Here is a 25,923-nt window from a genome sequence, read left to right as displayed (position 1 = left end):
TCAACATACACTTCAGGCTTCAAACTACAGGAACATACCTCTGGTAGACTGTGACACTTCTTGGAGTATTTCAGTTATTCCAGAAAAATTACCACCAACCCTTCTTTCCATCTCCCTCCAAAAAGAACATTTTAGAACAAGAAGAGCATAATCAAAATTGCAGTGGAAAGAACTTCATCTATTCATACAGTGTCAGGTACCATTCAGGCCACCATCTCCTCTCATGTTGTCAAATAACACCATCTTTTCACATGCACAGTACTGTAAGTGCAGGTATGCTGTTATTAGAAGCAGCAAGGAGATACTGGCTGCATTCATTATGCTTTCACAGTACTTTGCACAACAGAGGTCCAGTTCTGCCTTTATTAACTCATTCCTTAAGTCTCACAACAACAGCCAGGGAACTACTGCACAAGAAATGCCCATTCTTCTGTGTATCATATGGCATCTTCTCCATATTGCATAGCTAGAATACATTTGTAAAAGCTGTACAGAAACTTCAGCCATTCTACTTTCATAGTTGCTGCTAAGAAGTCTTTATGAGAAAATACTTTTTATTACATTTTCTCATTTTTGAGAGATGACAATTTTCTGATTACCATTGCTTGCCTATTCTTCTTGTGGAATAGAAAGAGACAGTTGTGACTACCCCCTAGCATATCCCACAAGCTCTTGGTCCAGATTTAACATGCAGGGGCAAACAAAGAGCAAGAACAACAACAACAAAAGGCAAAGAAGTCAACTTTGCCTTTACATCCAAATGCATGCAAAGCTGGAGCAAAATTAACCAGAAAAAGAACAGATCCTGAAGATCTACAAAGCCCATTCAAAGCTGACACCATTCTGGTCTTTGGACACACACTGATCTAACTCATATTAAACAAACCAGAGTAATAAGGAATGACCCCAGTGGGATAGTGGGATCAGACCACTAGCAAGAATTTCAGAATTATTTTCTTTCGTTATTATATTTACTCAGTTGGCTGTCTGAGCTCTCCAAGTTAATGATGCCAATGCAGTCAGTCTTTTTGCAGTTCAGTGCAACACAGGGACTATCCCAATTGGAAGGGCTCATTTAAAATACGCTGGCTAAGATCTTGTGGCCCTTGGTTGCATTGGGAATGCACAGCTTCAAATTAGCTCCAGAAATGCCGTACAAGAAAGCCAGAGTCATCATATTTACTACTTCACTTTGCTAAGGCTTCGAGTGACTTTGTGCTTGCCGTAGCATTTCAGGGCAAACTTCCTGGGTTTAAGTCCTGCTTCCTGAACAGACCTCAGGCATTTTCCACACTGCTGATAAGTTCAAGGATCTGGCAATTAAAGGATATTTATTACCTTGCAAAACACCAAGCTTTATGTCATTTTTTTTCACAGAAAGAGGCTGATACCTGAGTTCGTACTGAGCATTTCCAAAGGCTGCTAAGGATTTGTTTCATATTTCTGAAGCAACTTTTAAAAGTTGCACTTGAATGTAATATTCTGTTTTCCTCAAGATCTCAGTAAAAAAAATAGCACAGGAACAATATCAAAAGAAATAAGACATGACTGAGAGTAATAATACTTGAGCAGTTGATTTCCTGCATCATAAACAAATTTTTAATAAGTGTAAGTTTGTTTTCATGTAGAATCTTCATTAAGATTTTCCCCCAGACCTTTTATACTAAAGTCCTGCTATTTAATGTATGAACACTGAGTTGATTTCATTTTCATTCAGGAAGAGGGATTTGCAAAAACCTACTTGCTATCATGAGGCTTTAGGTAAAAGTATAGAACCTATAAACTCAACGAAGAAGCCTTTTAGTAGCATACACTTTGCTGATGTCATATATGAACACGTACTAGAAAAAGTAGCACTTTTGTACAATGGCAGAGGACTGAAATCCACAGCTAAGCATGAAATTTTCTTGTCTGGATTTAAGGGACTAAGGAAATAAAAGCAATCCTGATTTTAAAAGGTTAGGCTTCTAGTTCACAGAAAATTTGTGAAAATATCTTGGGTGGATGTTGTCAGTTTCAATTTTCACGGAAATAGACAACAAACCAGTGATAAACAAAGCACACTCAGCCAAAAGAGAGAAACTCTGACTTGGAGCCACAGCCTGAATTTACATTCAGGGATATTCACAGAGGTCAGGTTTAGCATCATGAAAGCAACTTCTGCAGGAGAGAAGCTATACAGGCTCCTCCAGCAGGGTCTAACTTAACAACTCTTTTCAGGCCCTTGGAAATAATTTTTCTGCTAGAAAGGAAGTCTTAAATTATGCTTTCAGGTCAATTAATGATCATCAACTTCTGAGTGGCATAATGAGATTACCATCTTATAAGAGCCACCCATTAACATTGTTACTTTAATGGTGTGACCTATTATGCATCAGCATAATTGATACTCGGCACTTTAATAGTTGCTGTTATAGCATAAGCAGTGTAACTGATGCATTATTACTTTAATTCTTCTTAATTTTGAAGGTTATTATGGTGCACTGTAGGTTATGGTAATTGTACACTTCAATTAAATAGTTTAGGTGTTTGGAAGTAAATAACCATAGGATCTAGCATTGTAGCTTGCCTTTGAAACATTAATCACAGTAATATACATAAAAGCAGATCGGTTATGTCATGGGAAGAGAGGTGAAAAGATATGAAAACAAGTGGGCATGTATTTTTTTTAATTCTACTTCATGTAAGTTCACAATCCACTTAATGCATTCTTTTGTACACCACAAGTTTCTAAGCACTTCAGGGATGTTGCATCTCTTGGAAAAAAGTGTGAGGTACAGATATTCTTGTCATCATTTTTCAGAGTAGCTCAGCACTCTGAGAACTAAGTGTTGCAGCGACTAAGAGCCTGCCTCCCTTTGTCCATACTCTGGCTGACCAAGAAACAGCAGTCCAAGCTACTTGTCTTCTAACTTGATCACTGTAACTGCACAACTACCTACACTGCACTGTGGCCTCAAATGTTTGCAAACCTAGAGTGAAACCACCAGATTTCAGATCAGTGACAGAGATTCCCTCTGCAGCGTGCGGGAGACAAGATCGGCCATGAATTTCGAATGGCATCCTCAAGAAGGCAGTGAGCCAAGGTGGGAACAGAACAAGTTGGTTCTGCATAACCTGACTGGGCACCACAGACCAGTCCAGTCATAAAGACACCAGCTGCATATTGAAGCCAGTGAGTTTCCAGGACTGAGGGTAACAACTTCTTTGGCAAACCAGTTGCAGAATGAGGGACTGTCAGTAAGAGTATCCTTACTGAAAGGTCTATATTTAATCCCTTTTCATTTGGAAAAGGAGACTTTACAAGATGATTCTTATCTAAACAGACAACCCTGTCACGGGGGATATCAGTGGCAGCCTTGAAGAAATGGAAGACAGGAAACAATACGAGAAGTTTCTTGATTGAGAGATGAAAGACTTTCAAAGTAATCATCTTCTGTTGCTGATGTTGAACTGTCCAGACTTCCCTGGCTTCTATGCAGTAGAAAAGGAGATGCCTCCTTACTATCCCATTATTTTTCCCGCACCCCACTAGATTCCTAGATTGTAAGAAAGTGCAGAGAAGAGAGCTAAAGGACACTGGCCATTGTACTGTGAGAAGGTTGGCTCATAACATAACGGGGATCGGTCCCACAACTTTATGAAAGTTACTTGTCAATACAAAATGATGGATCACCATCTGCTGCTCTATGAGAGGAAAAGGAAGAGGTCAAAATAGCATCTGATGCGCAAGCAGCAAGACTGGATGGAACAAATTAGTCTATATCATAATGCTACTGAAGTCCATGATGAGTCAAGGATTAGGCTGGCCAAATGACTAGGTTTTATTCTTCATTTTAAAATAATTGACATGTTCAATCACATACACAGAGAAAATGCAGTCAGTGTTCACAGTCATACATGTGGATCATGGTTACTAAACTGTCATAAATGTTGCTTTTTCACTCAAAGACTGGACTTGCATCCTTGCAAATATCCAGGCCATCCAACAATCTTAGAGCCATAAGAATATAGTAAATAACAACAGTATCTATTGTACAGTATTTATGCACACTGCAAAAACAGATCAATATAATAAGACCACCAGTCTAGTGGTGAAGCAATAAAGCATAGGAGAGTACAACATAATGGGAGCAGCAGGCAACACAAAAGATGCAGTATGCAAAAGATGCAGTATGGAGATACTGAGTGGGCTACATTTAAAGTATTTCCCCAGAAGTTGGTATGACACTGCTAAAAAAGGTTCCTTTATTCTCCTGTTTTTAATGTAAGATTGCTAATAATTTTCAATCTATAAATGCAACCTTTTGATCTAAACCTACATAGTTTAAAGGGGTAAGCCCACCTCTTCAAAATAAATTCTTTGCACCACAACTTCTTTAATCTTTTACAATTGTGAATTTGCATTAACACACACACAAAATATATTTTGGCACTGATTGACACCATTTCTTTAGCCATTTTGAGGTTTTATTCCACATACCCATTTTCCTGTCAGTTCAGGGTGTGGATAGAGAAGACTTCCTCAGAAGCTAATTTCCAGACATTCATTTGTGCGTGATGTGGTTGAGAAACAGCCTGGTTCAGCTTCAACTTGAATCCTGTCCTTGTATCACAGGTTTCTGAGCTTGCCAGTATAATATTTAAACTAAGTGATAAATGGCAGAGACAACTAGTTCTCTGTGGCAATGGCTTAGTTGCATAAACAATTTTATTGGCACTGCCAGGAACAGCCTAACTCACTCTGTGTTAGACAGCCAAGCATATTGCCACAGCTTGCAATTACTTACCAATCATTCATGGCCAAATGAGAAACCTTCTGCAACAGAGAAGACCCTTTTTTCAAATTCAGCTCACAAGGTTCAGTTCTTTGCAATCACTGTATATGGGGCTGCAAAGGAACATTTTGCTTGCCAAGGTGAACAAATCCTTTTCTGCCCATTTCTTAAAGGATTCAATACGTCTCCCAGCAATGCACTGAGCAATCCCAAGTTATAACCATACTAGTTGCAGACTGCACAAAAACAATAATATCTTCGCACTGTGAGAGTGTAAGTCAGCTCAAAAACATATTTGTTCTATTCTAGACCAGCTTAATCCAAGGGCTTTTCAAAACAAGGAGATGGCTCTGCTTTTATTTTCCTTCCAAGCCAAAGCACACCAAGTATCTAGGTAAATACTTAATTTCATTCTAAAATGGAGATCTCACCAACCATTTCTCTGCCTTGAAAATGCAAATATGACAAGAGGATATATTTCTGTCCCATCCTTCATAGACAGACATGCAGACAGCAGATACATGTGGGGAAAGGGGGGGGGGAAGGAGGTAGGGGGGGTTAAAAAATGAAAAATGAGTGAAACCATTCAGCACATATCTGCTGTTCTTTGTACAAGTGGTAGATTTCCTTGGCAATATCTGAGCACATGAAGTCACTTCAAGCTCCCCTTTTCCATAGCTAGACATATATTCTATTTCTCTAAAGGCTCCAGATATTTACATGACAAATCTACAAAAGAATAACCAGACCATGGATCTATTTAGCTTGATTGCTCTTCTTGCTACAGTGAGTCATAACAGATGTTTGTGTAAGAGGTTAAGAATTAGTGCAGCCACAGACCAAACCATTCCATAATGCAGCTTCAATATTTTATTAACTTAATATTTAAATGTTAGGGATTCAAGTAACCTAACTTCAGTCTTGGAAAATCTAGATATCTTCTTCAAGTTGGTCACTGAACTACATTCTCTGGTTAGATGGTTACCTGCAGAGAGCAATTCATATCCTCCAAAAAAATGTTTAGAAAAGGGGCTTGCTAGCCCTTGGAGGGTGCCAGCCTCTCCACACTGACCATGGGAAAAGCCCAGATACTGAGTTGGACTAAACTACTGATTTGAATAACTAAGAGCTAGGCAATAATCCTACCCTGAAAAACAACACAACAGCAATAAAAGCTGGTAGGTAAGGGGTTATTTTGTAGTCCCATTGGTCTGCTTACTGGGTCAGCTTATGGCTTCTGTATGGCACAGGAATACACAAAAAGAAGAAAAATAAACAAACAAACAAAACAAAACAAAACCAACAAAAAAAAGGGTGTCTCTACTGTATACACACATTATAGGATCTGAAGCACTGGATTTACACCATAGAAAAATATTAACTCTGGATCTACATAAAACTCTGGTTAGGGAGCTGTCCACTGACAAAGAGTGTGACTGGAGGTAGCCTTCAAAATAAGAAACTCTCATTTGCTTGGACCATCCAAGAATGAGTCTTTAAAACACTGTTTCTAAAATTACTCTGCAGGTACAAGGAAAGAGAGGCATAAAAGCTATACTAACTTGCCTATGTCTAATACAGAGTAATAGATTGTACCTACTGGAGGGGAAGAAAAAAAAAAAAAAAAAAAGAAAAGAAAAAAAAAAAAAAAAGGCAAAAAGGATTCACATAGTGACCAAAGTGACCAATACAGTATATAACAACACAACAAAAATATTTCCATCCATGAAACTATAGAGCCAAAAAAGCTTTAACTTTTTTGTTGCCTGGCATTGTCCTCCAACATTTCTATGGTAAATTTCAGATTTTCACTGAAAATTATATGTGTAAAGGAAATGTAGGTTTCATTTGTAAGTTTGCCCTGAATTTGTCTTGCTTCATGCCTCAGAGAGATTTTAGGGAGCAATGGAGTCTAAGCACAAAGCATTCTGCAAGGGCTGGGTCACTGTAGGAAAGAGGTGGGAGCACTGGGGGAAGCAACCTCAGAAACACACTCTGCCATACCTTTATGTTTTTCATTTTCTCTGGGTGAAGATGTGAAACCACTCTGGCTTTCCAGCGTGCACATACAAGCATTACCCTGTGATTCAAGATAAAGTGCTTCATGTCATTTGCTGCTGAAGGGTAAAAGACCAGTAAAACCTTCCAGCATGAGTCAAGACTGGTTTTATAAATGCAGCTAGCAAAAGAGTGAATCCCCTCTGACAAGAACGTGAGGTGTTTGTACTAGACAAATTAGAGGTACGAAGCTGTGTGTTTAATTCTGACTGAAAGCAATTGAGAAGCACAAATTGTACCAGAGGAACTTTAGAAATTGAAGGGAACATAAGAAACAGAGATAAAAAACTACACTAGAATGACCTCCAGACAATGACAGTTGAGAAATGATCAAAACTTAGCAATTTGGAAGCGGGGAACAGAATAAGGCAGGCAGGAAGATAAACAGTGAAGTAGTCTGGAAGTTTTTCATAGATAATTTGATTTTGGAGAGCAGAAACGCCCCACTGCCATGCCACCTTGGATTATTTCCAGTGTTATGGATGAGCCTGTGGTTTAGTGAATACAAAGGCCAGAACTTTTATTCTTTTGTTGTTTGGGGGTTTCTCCTCCCCTCTTTCTTTTTTGTGTTAGCACAAAGGAAGACAGCAACCATGTCAGGAAAGATTTGGTGAGTTTAATTGAGCTGTGGTTGTATCCTTTCTTGTGTTTTCTATCATGTCAATTTTCCAAGTGACCATCAAGTTTTTGTCAGCTGAAGCAACCCAAGTATACAAGGCTGACATTTAGAATAGCTCCAGGATTTGCCTTCCTCCTGGCAGCACTATCAAGAGGGGCTTTAAGCATGCTTAAGTTGACTTTAAATCAAGATGTCAGCTTTGAAATCAGGCTGTCTTTGGCATTTTTGTCAATAATGCTGGCCCTGGCTTAAACCCTGTACACCTTTATGCATTAACCAGCCAGTATTTGAAGTTATATTCCTCTAATATATATCACAGTCTTTTGTCCTTTACTCAGGATTTGGGACCTTTACAGGTTTGACTGGGCAATTTCCACCACCCCACTTTAATGGAAAAGCACAAGTTTTCAGCCTGAAATTTGGGGAAGGAAAAGGAAAGATCTTGCAGTGGAGAAAGTGCATAACAAAAAACTGAAGACATGGAAGTCTTTGCATATATGTGTTTATGTATCTCTGTGTCTCTTCTGTAGCAGAGTTGAACACAACATGGCTTCTGGTCACCAAACACCCTTGAAGACTAAAGTGCTCACAACACAAAATACTCCTGGAAAGACACACCACACAGACCAGCAAAACCAGCAAGGAGCTCTCTGTAACAAGTAGCTGCTGGATAACTAGGCAAGACAAGGGAACAGAATCATGATGGAATTTCCCTCTTATGTCAGCTCAGGGCTATTGCACTGCAGAATCCCCAAAGTGGCTTGACATCACAGGAGTTTTGGGAGCATCTTTGCCAGTGATATGGACAATAGGATTGAGGTCACCCTCGGCAAGTTTTCCAACAATACCAAGCTGTGTGGTATGGTCAACATGCTGTAGGGAAGGGATGCCATTAAGAAGGACCATGACAGGCTAGAGAGATGGGCCTGTGTAAACCTCAGGAAGTTCAACAAGACCAAGTGCAAGGTCCTGCACATCTGTCAGGGCAATCTTAAGCACAAATACAGGCTGGGCAATGAATGGAGATCAGATCTGTGGAGATGGACTTGGGGATTTCGATGAAAAACTGAGTATGAGCCAACAGTGTGTGATTGCAGCCCAAAAAGCCACTGAATCCTAGGCAGTATCAAAAGAAGTGTGGCCAGCCAGTCAAGAGAGATGATTCCCCACTTCTGCTTTCATGAGACCCCATTTGGAATGCTGTGTTCCATTCTGAGGCCTCCAACATAAGTCATGCATCTGCTTGAGCAGGTCCAGAAAAGGGCCACAAAGATGATCAGAGGGCTGGATCTCCTCCCCTATGAGGACAGGCTGAAAGATTTGGGGGTTATTCACCCTGGTGAAGAGCAGGCTCTGGGAAGAACTTATGACAGCCTTCCAGTACTTAAAGGGGGGCTACAGGAAAGAAAGGGAAAGACTCTTTATCAGAGATTGTGGTGGTAGGACAAAGAGCAATGTTTGTTAACTGAATGAGAGTAGATTTTAATTCAATATTAGGAATAAATTCTTCACTGTGAGGGTGTTGAGACACTGCAACAGGTTGTGCAGAGAAGTTGTGGATGCCTCCACCCAGGAAGAGCTCAAGGTTAGTTTGGATGAAGCTTTGAGCAACCTAATCTAGTGGAAGATGTCCCCTGCCCGGGGCAGGAGGGTTGGAACTAGATGATCTTTAAGATTCCTTTTAAATCCAAACCATTCTATGATTCTGATAGAATCACAGAAGTCCAACACACAACATGAAGATTTATCTTCCTAAGTCACAGATCATAGTTCTGCTTCAATTCCTCTAGAATATATGACCAATTTTGAAATGTGATGTGCTGATTTTGTGCTGAATTTCCACCATAGTAGCTAGTGTGGGGATATGGTTTGGATTTGTGCTGGAGACAATGTTCACAACACACTCATATTTTAGTTACTGCTGAGGTGCTTACACAATCAAGGCCTTTTCTGCTTCTCAGACCACCCCACCAGCTGGTAGGCTGGGAGTGTACAATCTAGGTCTACCCTGCACTAGTTTAAAACCATTGCCCCTCATCCTATTGCTACAAGACCTTCTAAACAGCTTTTCCCCAGCCATCATGTAGGTCCCCTCCAGATACTGAAGTTCACCTACAAGGTCTAAGTGGTGCTACCTTTTCTGCAGGCTGAACAGCCCAAACTCTCACAGACTGTCTTTATAGGAGACGTGCTTCAACCCTCTGATCATCCTCATGGTATTCCTCTGGACCCTATCCCTCAGGTCCATGTTCTTTCTCATGTTGGTGGTCCCAGAGCTGGCACAGTACTCCAGGTGAGGTCTCAGCAGAGCAGAGTGGCAGAATCGCTTCTCTCGACCTGCTGGCCATGCTTCTCTTGATGCAGCCCAGGATACGGTTTGTCTTCTGAGCTGCAAGTACAGATTGTAGGCTCATGTCCACCTTCTCATCCAATGGTACTCCCAAGTCATTTTCTGCAGGGCTGCTCTCAGATTAAAGGAGAATAAAGGGACACAGCACAGTAGCTGCTGCAGAATGCCTCCCACATGGATGCAGTAAAAGTGTTTATACAAAAGCTATTCTAGAGTAGTTGTCCCTGAATATATTTATACTACAATAACTTCTCCAGTTAATTGCATATCACAGACATGCTACTAAAGCCACAAAATAGTACTCATTATGAACAGAACTAGAACATTATTCCTGTCCTGGATTGAAAACTGTGAATTAAGAATATTTGTTTTTCTATGCAGTTGTCTCATTCCAAAATAACCAGGAGAATATACAGAACCTGAAGTATGGATATGCACTCTGAAAAAGCTTTCTAGAAGGAGTGCCCTAAGGAGTGGCAAGAGGTGAATTTCACAGAATAAAAATCTGACTGTGGACAAGATTTAGCTAAAACTATAAAACCTCATTTCAGCCGGTCCTGTAAGGAAGGAAAGCATTAGCCCTTCACTAGCATAAAGCAGGACATGCATAAGAAGAATCTGTAACCAAATGAAAGTGACTGGGTTACAACACTCAGGGTGAAACTTCTAAGCAATAAACTTAGCACAGTTCTGACATAAAAGGTTTATTACAGCTTCATGAAAATATTAGATGACTTCTCCAGTCACTTTATTTAGTGAATTCCCATTAATGTCAGTTTTTTTGTCACAAATGTTCATGGCAGCGTCTTCCAAAATGACCTCTCAGTACTCTTCAGGAGTTATTATTTAACTACTATATCAAATCTACCCTGAAATAAGTTGTGAGACCCAAAATGCCATTATTAAGAAAGCACATTTGAAATAAATGGTATTTTTCCAACATATTATCAGGATAAAAACCCACTAAAGCAAAGGAGTGACAGATTAAGCTATCTACAAATACCACTCAGCACAAGTCAGCCTGAACTGAGCCCTCCCATACATGCCTATTGTATAATAAGCAGAAGGTTAAACCATCCTAGTTCTATTGGTTGCTGCACTGGACAGTATCCAATACAGTACTACCACCAAAAAAATTAGGGGTTATGGAGCAGCTGTCAAAACTGGCACTGGGAGACAGGCAAATTCAGAGTAATGATTGTAATGTGGTGCTCTACATACAGAAGCAGTCTTGGGATGGAGATTTGTATCCAAGGCAGAGTCAAATAGGAGGATTTATTTTCTTGTTGCCTTGCTTAATGGGTTCATGTAATTTACTTAAGAACTTCAACTTCCCTTTAATGCACTTCAATGGGGATAGGAACCAGGGTGAATGGGTGAACAGTTGAATCTCTGGGGAGGCTGAGGCACAGATGCTGCAAGAAATGTTTTTACATGCCAAGAGCTCTAAAGGAAATTCTCATGCGTCAGCTGCTGCACTGGAAACTCTCCTTTGTAAGACAATAAAATTCAACAGTAAAAGGTAAATTGTGCAGTGTAGAATGTTTTCTTTTCCTGTATCACTTGCATGGAGTGAGGCATAAACTATAAATATTATTTTTTTCTGTGTTATTAAAAACACAAAGGTGAAACTTCACTAAAATAGCCCCTTGTTCTACATTTACAGCCAAATATCACTTGTTTTACTGAAGTTATGGTTTTTGTTGGCTAAGTGCAAAACACCCCAGAAAGCAAATGAAAATGCCAAAGTGAAATTTTAGCAAGTACACAAATCTGAAAGCTGCCTTTAGCAGTGCAAGAAGACACAGCACAAAATCTTCACAGAATCAGAGACAATTGAAGCCAGAAGAAGCATGCACAAAATAGGCACTCACATTTCATAACCTCAGAAAGAAAAGTTGGCAGGCAAAGACCTCAAGAAGTTACCAAGCATGCAAAAGGTCAGGGTATAAACCACCTTCTACATTAAAACAAACGAAAGTTTGTCTACCTTGTACCTAAATTTCTCCATAGATGGCAACTCTGCTGTACATACTACCTCCTTCACTGCCATTGCATTCTGAGGAGGTCCAAATTAGAAGGAACTTAAATATTCCTTTGTATAATCAAAACCAATTCCATCTTTTCTTATCCCTCATACATAAACCCTTCCCCTGAAATCTTTTAAGCCCTCTACCCACCTTCCTAATAGACGTCATCTCTCCTCAGTATGAGCTGATATGCCCCTTACATTCCCTCAAGGGCAGGAGTTTGGCTTATTTAGTTAATTGCAAGGTATCATGTGAGCAGATGGCTCTTCCCCAAGTAATATTAATGCATTCTCTTGCTATTCCCTGTAGCTATTTAACTTTCAATAGACTTTCAAAGTGTCCGGTGTCCTTCTGAGCTGTATTATGTGCAGGAGAGAGACAACTTCCCTGCCATAAGAATATAAAGCTGTGTACTTTTCCATTACAAAGTATTAATTCTGAAAGTGCTTCTGTATTCTACCACACTACTGGGAAAAGTAAATATATTGTTTATGTGTTTCATTTGAGCATGCATACGAGTCCTTTTAAATGTGTTAACTTCATTTACAATAAGCAGTAACATAATAGGAGTTTGATATTCTGAAATTAAGATTTCTTAATAAAGTAGATAATAACTCTGATCATAGATGGGGAAAATTGAAGCACAAGATGGCTCATCCAAAATGACATATCCAATGAAAGCACTAGAGAAATGTATAGTTCTCTGGATTCCTGTTTGCACACCTCTCTGTGAGGCATCTCCCGTTTTAAATTAAGAAAATAAATCTTGGGTTTTAATGTCAAATTAAGGACTCCAAAGAGTGCAATTCCAGGAGGTAAGAGAAAAAGGTTGGACTTCAAATTTGAAATGCGCTGAAGTAGCTGAAGTGCTGTCATAGCTTTGCCAAAAAAATAATTTAAAAAATATATTTAAAAGCATCTATTTTTATTAGTCGAGATCCATTTTGACTTGTAACCAAAAAGTTCCAAGATCAAGCTGTCAATCTCATGATTGCGTCGATGGACAAAAATATCAATCTTTCTCCCATGAAAAGATGTAATAAGGAAAAGGCATAGCACAGAAGATAACCCTGCATGGCTGTGAAAATATATATTATATTAGTTCTCAAAAGCAGAAGTGGATTTTTAAGGAAAGAAAACAACACACCGATGTTTTGGAGGAGAGAGATCAAACAAGTCTAACCAGCATGGCAGATTAATTAATTCAGTACTAGAACACAGCAACAACTGTTGCTGGAGGAGGGAGGAATAGTTAAAGGATGCTGACAAAAATGTTCTGGCTATAATATCATATTTTGGAATCTGTCACTGTCACAGAAGAGAGCTATTGTGAAGCTGGACTGTGTCAGTACTTGTTGGTGCTCAAGCCAGAGAAAGCTAGAAAGAAATTAAGTAGGATCAGGAGACAGTTTGAGAGTCAGGCACTCAGCTTAAAGTACAAGGACTGATCATTTATCTCAATTTAAAAACCAAACCAAACCCAAACATTTTCACTATGCAAAAAATAAGTTTCACTTGAAATGTAAGAATGTAAACCAGATTACTTCTGACCTGTATCCATGCCACAAAGAACCAAACAGCAAAATAAGGATTGGACACGGCACTTGAAGCCATGGTTTAGTTAGTCATGAGGTGTTGGGTGATAGGTTGAACTTGATGATCTCTGAGGTCTTTCCCAACCTTGATGATTCTATGATCTGTAACTGTCTTTTCCAAGAAGCAGACAAAAGTCCTGTCCAGGAAAAGCTCAGCTCATTATACCAGGAGGAGTGCAACAGAGTTGCTACAATAAACAGAAACTTGCCCAATGCCACCTGCCCATAAGTTCCATGACTGGGACTGAAACACACAGTTCGGTGCAACTATAATGGTATAAAGCAGCACAAAGCTCCAGGAATTGGGGAAAGAGCAGCTGTTAAATTTTGGCCTCCACTACAGCATGTGCTGTGGTCTAAAATGGACTGTGAGTAAAAGCTGCTCTCGCTTTCTGCAAGATTAGATTCTAAAAAAATCTCAAAGTGATGCTAATGAGGATCTAGTTTATGCAATTAATAAAACCAAATTCCTTCCTGAAGGCAGAACTGCCACACAGGCTCATTGGGCTGTCTGTCTACAATGTGAAAAATGGTTAAAGCAAGCACCTTTTTTCCAAAGCTGCTCCCATCATGAATGCAAAGGCTGGAAATGCTTTGCACATTACACAGCCTGGTCTGGGAAAGAAGTTTCTAAATGCTCTGTGCTAATGAACTTTTAAGGCAGGATATGGTTATCTGTATTCACAGATTTGCAGCAGCAAGTTCCTACTGATGTATGAAATGAGAAATCCCCACCTCATGTGCAAGCAGAATTATTCAGACATTGATATTCAGCCAGTGATGTGCCACACTCAGTCTTGCTTTACACATACTGTTCAGCTCATAGAAATATAGAGACACACATAGAGACATTTTGCCCAGAAGTCTCTGAACATAAAAAAAAACCAAACCACCCAACAAAACCAAAACAAAATGCCACCACCAAAAAACCACACCACCTTTGGCAGACCTTAAAAATAAATACAAATATTAAAGCAAATCTGCTGTTCATTTCCATCCAAAGTGACCTTGCCAAACCTTTTTACTTCTGTTCCTTTAGGACCCATGCTGCCTTTAAAAGCTCTAGAAAGATGCTGGGGTAGTCTTCAGGGGCAAGGAGGTGGGGGGGAGAACAAAACAGATAAACAACAGAAAACAATTATTAAAAAAGAAAAACTCATTAAAATGAAGTAAATTTCTGTTGGAAATTATTAGCACTTCACATTATCATATTCTCCCCAGACCATCATGCTTTTTGTTAGTGAGAAAACAGCAGTGGCAGAGATTGAAGTCTGATGCTAGCCACCAGTGCCTGCTGTTGCACTGGAGCCCAAAAGCCACACATGAGGGTAAAGCAAACCTTCCTTCACAGGCTGACTCCAAGATTGGGCATGAATTACTGTGTCAAAGTTGCTGCCTGCCAGAGACAACAGTTTAACAGAGCCTTGATTAGTCACACAAGGGTCCAGAGAACTGAAATGCTCAATCAGCTGTATCTTCATTATGTACCAGAAAGACACTTTTTGTTTCAGTTTCCCCACTAATCCTTATATTTTCCTTTCTTCTTACAATTCCACATCAGAACTGGGTGGTATTTTCTCCACCAAAAGCATAAATTTAGGAACGTCACCAGGTGTTCAAATCCAATTTATTTCCTTAAATTCCTCAAAACCAAATTACAGCCACTGTAAGGGTCAACATGTTTTGTTTTGACATTTTCACACTTCTCTGATACAGCTACTGCTAATTTCAGCATGTTCTTCCATAAACTAAGGCCACATCTGCACTAGCAAGAGTAGGCAGGGTGACTTACAGGGCCAGAGAAGATGCACCCCCGCTATGCTCTGCTGAGCTACCATGCCCTGATTTTGAGCAAGGCTTATCAGCACAGACACACCATTACACAGAGGCAGCTATGCCATTTCGCACCCCCAGATGGCAAGCAATCTGTCATGACTTTTAAATGTGTAGCAAGTCCTCGCTGAAAAGCACCCACTTACTAGGGTACAACTTCCACGCATGACGCAGAGGTCTGGTTGCTCTGGTGAAGGGAGTGTTAACTGAGAGCTGCGCTCACCAGGCAGGGCTTGCCCTTCTGCATGTACCACTGTTATCTGCTTCAAGTGTTTTTCAGATAGGCTTTCTTCAGGTGGAAATCCCAGAAGGCCAGACGTCAATGTTTTGAATTATACAACTAGGTTCTGCTTTCCACAGTGAGGGGTCAGCTCCCTGCCAGTAAACTCATTTGTAACGCCGCACTCGTAAACTCCTCATAAAAGGCTCTGATGGAACCATGCTTTGCTGGGCAGCAACAATACAACTGCGTTATAAAAAATCTCCCAAAACCCAACCTCTTCCCACTGAAGCCTCAGTGTATGGATGGATATAAACCTATACAGGTAAGGTTTATTATAAAACCCTAGCTATTTTTAGATGTTATCAACCTAAAGGAAAGCACAGCTTTACACATTAATCTCCAGAAGAATCTCAGTGGTAGCACAAAACATGAAGTACATGTTTCTTTCCATATTTTTTTTTTCGTAGTATTTCAGTGCATTGATTCTGACCACAGGGGTCAAGAATATCAAAAGAACAGTATGAGGGGAAAGAAAAAAAAATTTATCTTATTCCAGGGGCTTGCCTTAAATACATGAGAGAAGTTATCACAAATAATTAGGCTGATATTTGCTTCAAGTTACAATTGCCTTTTTAAAATTTCTAGTCTCGTTGCAGACTGTTTAATGGGGTGACATATACCACAAAACTGCCTCCAAGACATGTGAGATTGTTTACATTCAGGTGTCAATGCCACTCTGGAAGCAGCCAAACAATAGATAAAGACTGGTTTGGTTTGAGGTAAACAAACAAGGGAAAAATAAAATAGAAAGAGAAAATAAAATTGGGGGGGGGGGGGGAACCACCATATGCAATAATTCTGCAAAGTTTAAAGCAAATTCCTGAAAAGGTGAAGAATCAATGGGTAAATTATTTTGGAGAATTTCTCTTAAAGTTAGTGGGCACCAGCCACATGGCTCTGTGCTGTATTCAAGGGAGGCTCTTGAGACACGCTTTGAGAATGAACACCACAGATCTGTGAGCACAGCCTTAGGTATCACAGAGCAGGGGTCTTCCAATCACACAGCATCACCAGAAATGCCCGGAGTTTCTACACACAGTGGGTGGCTGCTGGCTGGGCCAGCCCATGTCCAAGAGTATGTCCAAGCATAAGAGACAGGCCCTTGAGATAAAAGTCCCTTAAAGAAACACAAAGAAATCTCAGGTTTTGACTACATTGCACATTCAGACCAAATATTTATCTTGTCCTCTGAGCAATAGCCCAGTGGGAAGATTCCCATTTCATCCAAACAGAAGAGCTTTATTATGTCTCCAAAACTCCTTTAGCATTACTGGCACTCACAAATCCTTTCACTGGGTCTACTATCTGCAGGACCTATGTAGTCACAGATCCACTAGCAACATTATCACCCTCAACTCCCAAACATTATCACAATGAAAAGAAAGCAGCTCAGTGGACAGACAATCAAGCTTCTCCTCTGGCTCCCAGGTCCCAGGGCCCAGGGCTGCAACACTGTGCTAGGCTCTGCACAACCATGGGTGCAAAGCATAGTATCATCACAGCGCAGGGATTCCCACCTGTCTAACCCAGGATGGCAATGAACCTGTATTATGCAACTTGCTTTCATATCCAGTTCCATGAGGCACAAAAAGGTCTAGTCAGTGTCAGTGCAGTGACACATGAAAAATTTATAAACACCAGCTGCTTCAAGATCATTCTTCTAAGGGGTGTTCCTGTGTGTCTGCATTTACAGCTTGTATTTGTATTTTGTAAAAGATCAGGATTGGTTTAGAGGATCCCAGTAGGAGAGACTAGCATTTCCAGAGGGTATGTATGTATAGGGAAAAGTCCAAAAAGCCCCATTTCCAAGGTGTGAACCTGAATCCTTCAGAATGAAACTCAAGCGTGGCTCCCATTTAATCTACAAAAACTTTGTAATAGATGATCTATGTGTCTCCAGAGGCAGTATCACCATAGCTTAAGCAGTTCTTATTGTGGTGCCTATATCTCAAGTGTCCCTTTGTAGATTCTGCTGTGGGAGACTGTGTTTTGTTGTCCATGTTAACAGACAAAAAAAAATCCCAAACAAACAACAACAACAAAACACACACAGAGAAGCAAAAAAACCACAAGCAAACAAAAGAGCAACCACAAAACAGCTCCTTCAAGGTGACAAATTGAGAGGTTCTGCTTTCTCAAAAAAAAAAACAACAAACAAAAAAACCCTACCGGCAACAACCTCTCATGCTCACTTTGAAGAAGCAGCTTGCTTTTGGAAGGGTATTGAATTTTCCTGTTTCCATGAAAAACTGCCAAAGTTTTCTCAGTTTCCAAACTAAGAAAAGTCCCATTTTACACATGACCACTAAAGAATGATTTGGGTTTGGCAGCTGAATGGTTTACAGATTCCATCTGGATGGAGCATCCCCTGCCCTGAGCCACAAAGGCTGAGCAAAGCTTCTGCTAAAATCTCTCCCACCAGCTGCTCAGAGTCACTTGTGATACTGGCAGAGTTCCTGCAGGCATTCAATCTGCAAGGTATTTGATTCTAAAAAGTGGCAATATGACACACCATTGCATATTGCCATGACTCCAACAATGATTTTTAAAGCTGTGTGGATAAAGCAAGTTTATGCCTAGCAGGAGTTTATTAGTACAATATATTAGTACAACGTAAAGCCTTCAGGACACTCAGTAAAAATAGGAACCTACAACATAGATTACACATGGAAATGAGTAGAGGTTAAAGGAAAGGTTGTAGACAAGTACCTATCTCCATGGGCTCTGCAGAAAGCTTTGGTTGAGCAGCTAAGATGGGACTTGAAATTCGCACATCTGAAGCTAGAGAGAAGAATTTCACTGAAGTATAGAAAATAAATGGAGAAAATTAACAGAATTTTTTAAGATAACTGAGGTAGGAACATGCATTCACCTTCAATCAAAAGAGCAAGTATTGGAGCAAAACTCAAGCAATCAAGACTTTCTGTGATTCTGCCTTCCATCCCTGCAGCCTCCTCAGTTCAAGTTCCTATGGAAACTCCACTATCTGTCCCATTCAGTAAGCCTCAAAGTTTGAGAAGTATCGACTCAGGAAAGGTAGTTGTGGTCGTGTTTGGTTGGTTTTATGCTTGGCTGATTTGGTTTTTTGATTGGTTGAGGTACTTTTTCATCTTGGTTTGCGGTTTTGATTTGGGTTGGGGTTTTTTGTTTACCTTGGTTTGGTTTGGGTATTTTTTGGTTACATAAGCACCTAGCAGAGAAAGAGCTTGCTCAAGGCTCTGCAAATATCTAGTTCCTACAAGGTATGCTTAGAAGCTCAAAAAGATATAATAATATAAATAACATATAATCATAATTCCTCATACTAGTAATTTCATATTTTTCCCTTCCCAGCTTCTTCATTTCCCTTCAAAATAAATTGAAGCTTTACAGCTTAAGATGTAATCAGACAAATGATTCTTAAGAAACTTTACAATTACCTTCTTGTTTTTTTCCTATCCACTCTAAACATGCCCTCCAACCCACAGTGCTGCAGGGAATGAAGGTCTCCCTCTGAGAGTAAATCCCCTCCATGCATCAGTATTTTTTACTAATAACTGAAATTTGAAGCAGGATGAATTCCACATCGTTTAGAAGCTAATCTCATAGGCTTCCCCAAATATAAACTCTGATTGTTAAGCTCCTTGGAGCATTTCACAGCCTTTATCAGCACTGGTGAAATTTCTCTCTCCACCAACTCTAGAGTCCAGGTGATTATCTTAACACAAGAACATAAAATTTGAAGTAAATGAATGCTAGTTTTGGTGGCTCCAGAAGTCAAGATGCTAATTTCCATTTGATGTTGTTAATGGTTATGGGGCAGATTCCAGTCCAGTGACAGCTCACAGTCATTGTGCCTTTCCATCTTTCAACTTTCAGACTTTCTATGACTATTCTGTCCAGTGAATCCTGAAATTTTATATTCCTTGGGAAGAAATGCCATGCAAATACCAAATTGTAGGGAAGGTATCTCAGAAATTTCTGTTTCAACATCAGCATTTTCCAAGTTACCTGGAGCTCCTCATTTATGAATTACCACTCATTCATGTCAGGATTTAGTCTATTGGCACATCATATATCTACAATTCTGTTAATACCCTGAGAAAATTCAGAGTGAGCCTCACATTAAAGGATTTGTGAAATTGGCTTCCCATTCCAACTTCATCTGCTGACTGACCTCCTGGATTAGAAATACCTTTAGTGAACTAGCTAATAATAGCATAAAAATGTCTTTTAAAAAAATTGAAAATGCATCATTGTGAGCACTGCTCATTCTGCTTCTCTAGCTTATCCTAGCTTACATCAGCAAGCCTACTTTGCCAATAAAGCTCCTGAAAGTTCCCAACATATCTCAAAACATGTGAATTTTCCCCTGAAATTTTATTTTTTGATAGTCTTTCCCTTACACATAAATGTTTTTATTCTAAGAGAATGTTTCATCATTTATCACACATCTCCAAGATACTTTTTTAGTGCTTTTAATAAGGAAATATTGGAAGAACAATATCTACTTAAGATTTCTTACTGAAGCCAGATAAATATTTCAGAAATGTCCTAGATTCATAGGTCAAGAAGAGTACAGATATATATCTGGAGACTGCAAACCCAATTGCTAATGGCCTCTCCATCAAAATCTGATCAGAGCGATAACCAGGCAAGAGCTGAAACTCTTATTTAACTGACACATGTTCTAGGTTACACTGTGGAAGAAAGTGTCAAGCATGAAAGCAGGGCAATATCAGAAACAACATCTTACCAATATCCTGTTAGCAGGAAAGAAAGATTCCCTGGGAACAGATCCTGTTATCTACACAATAACCCAAACAAATTAACAGGAGATAAGAAAGAGTGGATTGGATAAGGTTTTAAAGAAAAAAAGAAACTAAATGAAAGGTTATTTGATGTTGATACCTTCATACTGTACATGCAGAAGTGAGAAACAAGAACTTCCAAGTTGTAATGTTTGCAAAATCTTGCTCAGAGTCATAGAGGGAACAATTTCTGTGCTTTCATTTCACATTTAACAAGTTTCTTACTGGAGAAGGATAGCACAAAAATGTTCTTTTTCAAGAAAGGATTCTAGAACCTTTGATTGGTCTGTACTATTATTTCTTTTCTTTCTCTCTTTTTTGGGGTTTTGTTTTGTTTTGTTTTGGGGTTTGGTTGTGTGGTTTGTTTTGTTTTTTGGTTGTTTTTTTTTTTTTTTGTAAATCACTTGATTTTAAGTCTAACAGTGTGGCCAGCAGGAGCAGGGAGGTCATTCTGCCCCTGTACACTGCACTGGTTAGGCCACACCTTGAGTACTGTGTCCAGTTCTGGGCCCCTCAGTTTAGGAAGGATGTTGACTTGCTGGAACGAGTCCAGACAAGGGCAACAAAGTTGGTGAGGAGTTTGGAACACAAGCCCTATGAGGAGAGACTGAGGGAGCTGGGGTTGCGTAGCCTGGAGAAGAGGAGACTCAGGGGTGACCTTATTGCTCTCTACAACTACCTGAAGGGAGGCTGTAGACAGGTGGATGTTGGTCTCTTCTCCCAGGCAACCAGTACCAGAACAAGAGGACACAGTCTCAGGCTGCACCAGGGGAGGTTTAAGTTGGATGTTAGGAAGAAGTTCTATACAGAGAGAGTGATTGACTGTTGGAATGGGCTGCCCGAGGAGGTGGTGGAGTCGACATCATTGGAGGTGTTCAGGAGGAGACTTGATGGAGTGCTTGGTGCCATGGGTTAATTGTTTAGGTGGGTTGGATTGGTTGATGGGTTGGACGCGATGATCTTGAAGGTCTCTTCCAACCTGGTTTATTCTATATATTCTATGTATTCTATGGTTTTTAAATCACAAGCATTACCCAGTAGGAGTGAATATAAATTGTCTGATCCCTAAACTCTTCAGGTTTCATGCATTATTATTTAAGATGCTTGAAAGCAAACTACTAACCGGCAACATTTCTGGGTTAGTGAAAGCTTATAGCATTTACTTTTTTCCTAATAAGTTTTTTGTTGTTGTAATGGTATCAAAATACAGATTTAAAGTTAGAATTCTCCCCCACAGTGGGTATAGTCAGACTTGATACCCTGATTATTTCTACTAGAAATCAAGAAACAGTGTTGCAAGCTGAGATACTAACATATCCCCTGGACCTAATGAGATCAGACATGCGTAAAAGCCCCAGAGCAATATTCTTTAGAAGAAAAGCAATTTCAGACATACCATATCAATTCACCTACTTATATTTGTGCTACGACAAGTTCAGCACCAGTAAAATAGTCATATCAAAAGCTGGATGTATTCAACAAGTAACTTCATTTATTTGATGCCATTTGGGCCATTCTCCTTTCTACTGAAGTCAGTCTTATGTTCCTCTTTGGAGATCAGAACAAATTAACTGGAACTCAGTTCAGAACAACACTTGTTGAGCACAGATGTTCTAGAATATTGTTTTTACATAAGTCTAAACATTGTTTTTACATAAGTCTAAGTCTCTAGTTAAAATTTCTAGATGAGAATGCAAGACTGCATTTGACTGCATTTAATATACACTTAATGTCTTTTAGTCATGGAAGTGCAAGCCCCCTGCAAGTTTTACTTGTGTTATAACTAGAAGAAGAAATGCCCTGGTTTTGCACATATGAAAGCTATTCCCTTAGCAGTTACTGGAGAAGAAAATAAGTACTTTAGAAGAACACTTCATTCTTTTTCTGGCACAGTCTGTGCTTCAAATAGAAATTAATTTCTACCATTTTTCTAGTTGTTGCCTGGTTTTCAGTCTGCCTTAGCTTTTTGGAGGACAAGCTCAGTAAAGACGATGGTTTATATTGCTGCATTTCCTAATGTAATGTCAGCCTTGAGTGAAGTTCTTAGCTATATAATAATTTTAAATTATTAACTGCAATGACAAATATTTCAGGTAAAAAGGGTGACCAAAAAAAAAAAAAAAAAAAAAAGCAACCCAAGTGCAAATCATTATCTGGCACTTACATTTATGGGAATTTCTGTCTTTTTTTGTTTTAAGGAGTGCATTCGTCAATAGCACACACTTAAAAGTAAAGGACTAGGAGACTTTGTTAGCAGATTATTAGAGCTATTTTAACAACTTATCTCTAGCTTCACCACCCTCCCCCCAAATCCTTTAAGTTAATGATTCATTTTTCTTTTGCTGGGCTTGTCAAGCCAGGTTTGTTTAGAGTTTAAGACTTAATCAAAATTAATTGTGTTCTCCTTCCCTACTGTTTTTAACCACTCCTTGGTTTCTTGTGAACTAAGCCTGGAACCTTCTTTGTTTTTCAAATTATACTTTGTCATGGGTTGACTTGAATCTGATTATGATATTCAAGACCATGATGCCATCATGCCAGCTTCAAAAGGAAAGTACTGACTGAAGCAAATAAAGTATCATGGGGCTTGAAGTTCAGATTGTAACATGACAGGCTTCCTGTTCCAGTTGCTGCTTCCCCTGTCCAGGTTTGGGGTGTGGCTTGCTGGGCAGGTTGCGGGTGGTGGGGTGGGGAGCTTGCTGGCTTCTACTTCTGCTTCTGCATTTTGCTGCAGTTTTCTTCAAACAGGCTAAAGTAACTGTGTGTTTTATCCTTTGCAGTAAAACTCTTTATCTAAATTCTTTATCTCAACCAAAAGGGGGTTTTGTGTATGTACATGTTACTTTCCCTCCGATCTGTGTGCAGAGAGAAGGGGGCTTGTGAGAGAGCAGGCTGTTTTAACCCAGGACAATTTCTACATGACTGATGAAAAAGCCATCCTAGTTGCAAGCTGCAATAAGGCATTAGGAATTCTATTCAACATTTGCATGTGTGCAGGTCGAAACAAAGCCCCTATACATCTTAGGGGTTTAGAGACACAAAAGAAACTTTGCATTTAGCCCAACGTTAGTATGCTCTCCCTCATCAGCCCAGATCACTGTTCATTCTCTCATAATTAAAAAAGGCAGAGGAGTCAAAGAGCTGGTAGAGAGCATAGTCCTAACATTACTGGTCATGAGCTCGAGAACTGGCCTATTTTATAAACCAAAAGCAAGCATCACTACCTAGAAGATCAGCCACCATCCTCCAGCAGGCTGTCCTGTTCAAATGTAAACCGTAATGCCTAGATTACTGTCCAAAGCACAACACCCTTGAAAAGAAGCACTAGACCCAAGGGGAAGTTCCAGACACAGAAGAAACCTACTCAGAGATGGAAAGCAGGGAAGATTAAAGATCTTTCATCCAAATTTGGCACAAGAACTATAACAAACAAACAAACAACCTCCACAAAACTAAAGCAAACTAGCAAACAAACAAAACCAACCACAAAGCCTAAGAAAATAAGTATCCAGGACATGTTTTGATAGAGAGGTGGGCAGGGCAGACTGAAGTCAAGACCTGCATGGCACAATGATGAATGACCAGAAAAACATATTCTGATAAGTTTGACCCCATATCACTGTAACTCAAGATAGTTTCCATATAAAAATTGAACTCTTAGGTATGAAATGGGGGGGAGGGGAAAGGCTGTTGTGAAAGTGGTCAATTTTAGCAGACTGCAATAGTTCCTGGGATGTAAATCTATTTCTCTCTACAGATAGCACAGAAGACAATTCCGTACAGAGAGAATGCTTTTAAACAGCTGTCTGTAGAATAATACAACAACCCTTCATTTAGTATCAAGCTTTAGAAATTCAGGTGAATTTTTAAAAATGTAAACAATATTTCACTCAGCTGCATGCAGTAATGGTAGAGTATTATGACTTCAGAATTATTTTAAATATAGCTTGTCTGGTTACAACAGTTGTGCAAAGATCCCAGGGACACGCTTCTCACATACAGAACAGGCTGGAGGCAAGGCAGACTTCCCTTCAGTCATTTCATTGCTTACAGGCAGAAAGCTACACAAACTCGTATCTCAGCGGTTCTAATATTCAAGATACACATGGACTAAGGAAAGTCCACTGAGTGCTCAGTCCAGCTGCTCTGGGAAACTGTTAAGTACAAAGACAACAATGGAAGAACTGCACACAAATTCTGGAGGGTAGATTTAAATGTTTGAAGATGAATACATTTTGCTGTACATCTGTTATGTACATTGTGGTTTAACAGATGAAAACCCCTTTTGCCTTCACCACTTTAAGGATGATGCCATTTGATACAATTAGGAGTGGTATGTGTCCTTAACATTCACATGCATGACCACTGCATGTCCCTGCTAACTGCAGGGGGGTTGGACAAGATGATCATGGAGGGTCCTTCAATGCAATGCAGTCTGTGAATCTGTGTGAATCATTTAAGGAGGCTTTTATTTTCTCCTTGCTTTCTTTTTAAGCTTTATTAGCAGAGGAGGAAAGAAAAAGAAAGAAAGAAAAGAAAGAAAAGAAAGGAAGGAAGGAAGGAAGGAGGGAAGGAAGGAAGGAAGGAAGGAAGGAAGGAAGGAAGGAAGGAAGGAAGGAAGGAAGGAAGGAAGGAAGGAAGGAAGGAAGGAAGGAAGGAAGGAAGGAAGGAAGGAAGGAAGGAAGGAAGGAAGGAAGGAAGGAAGGAAGGAAGGAAGGAAGGAAGGAAGGAAGGAAGGAAGGAAGGAAGGAAGGAAGGAAGGAAGGAAGGAAGGAAGGAAGGAAGGAAGGAAGGAAGGAAGGAAAGAAAGAAAAAGAAAGAAAAGAAAGAAAGAAAGAAAGAAGAGAAGAGAAAGAAAGAAAGAAAGAAAGAAAGAAAGGAAAGAAAGAAAGAAAAGAAAGAGAAAGAAAGAAAGAAAGAAAGAAAGAAAGAAAGAAAAGAAAGAAAGAAAGAAAGAAAGAAAGAAGAAAGAAAGAAAAGAAAGAAAGAAAGAAAGGAAAGAAAGAAAGAAAAGAAAGAGAAGAAAGAAAGAAAGAAAGAAAGAAAGAAAGAAAGAAAGAAAGAAAGAAGAAAGAAGAAAGAAAGAAAGAAAGGAAGAAGAAAGGAAGGAAGGAAGGAAGGAAGGAAGGAAGGAAGGAAGGAAGGAAGGAAGGAAGGAAGGAAGGAAGGAAGGAAGGAAGGAAGGAAGGAAGGAAGGAAGGAAGGAGGGAAGGAAGGAAGGAAGGAAGGAAGGAAGGAAGGAAGGAAGGAAGGAAGGAAGGAAGGAAGGAAGGAAGGAAGGAAGGAAGGAAGGAAGGAAGGAAGGAAGGAAGGAAGGAAGGAAGGAAGGAAGGAAGGAAGGAAGGAAGGAAGGAAGGAAGGAAGGAAGGAAGGAAGGAAGGAAGGAAGGAAGGAAGGAAGGAAGGAAGGAAGGAAGGAAGGAAGGAAGGAAGGAAGGAAGGAAGGAAGGAAAGAAAACCCCATCAGCAATCAGAACTGAAGACTATATGAACAGGCCACCATGGAGACATAGCCAGTCAGGCTTGACATCTCAAAGAGCATCACTGAAACACAGATATATTGAGTCTCTGCAGAAGTAATTTCTGCT

The 25,923-nt window shown here is 39.7% G+C and overlaps 1 protein-coding gene across 3 annotated transcripts in view; it reads right to left on the bottom strand.

The window, feature by feature from the left end:
• The window catches only part of TUNAR (TCL1 upstream neural differentiation-associated RNA), a 182,058-nt gene that overhangs the window by 107,912 nt on the left and 48,223 nt on the right, over window positions 1–25,923 (bottom strand). The window lies entirely within an intron of this gene.

This window comes from Melanerpes formicivorus, unplaced genomic scaffold, assembly GCF_026170545.1.
Source record: "Melanerpes formicivorus ecotype bairdi unplaced genomic scaffold, bMelFor1.0.p_v2 SCAF_17, whole genome shotgun sequence".
Taxonomy (NCBI): domain Eukaryota; kingdom Metazoa; phylum Chordata; class Aves; order Piciformes; family Picidae; genus Melanerpes; species Melanerpes formicivorus.
The sequence above is the reverse complement of the archived record's forward strand: the minus strand, read 5'-3'. Positions and strand labels throughout refer to the sequence as shown.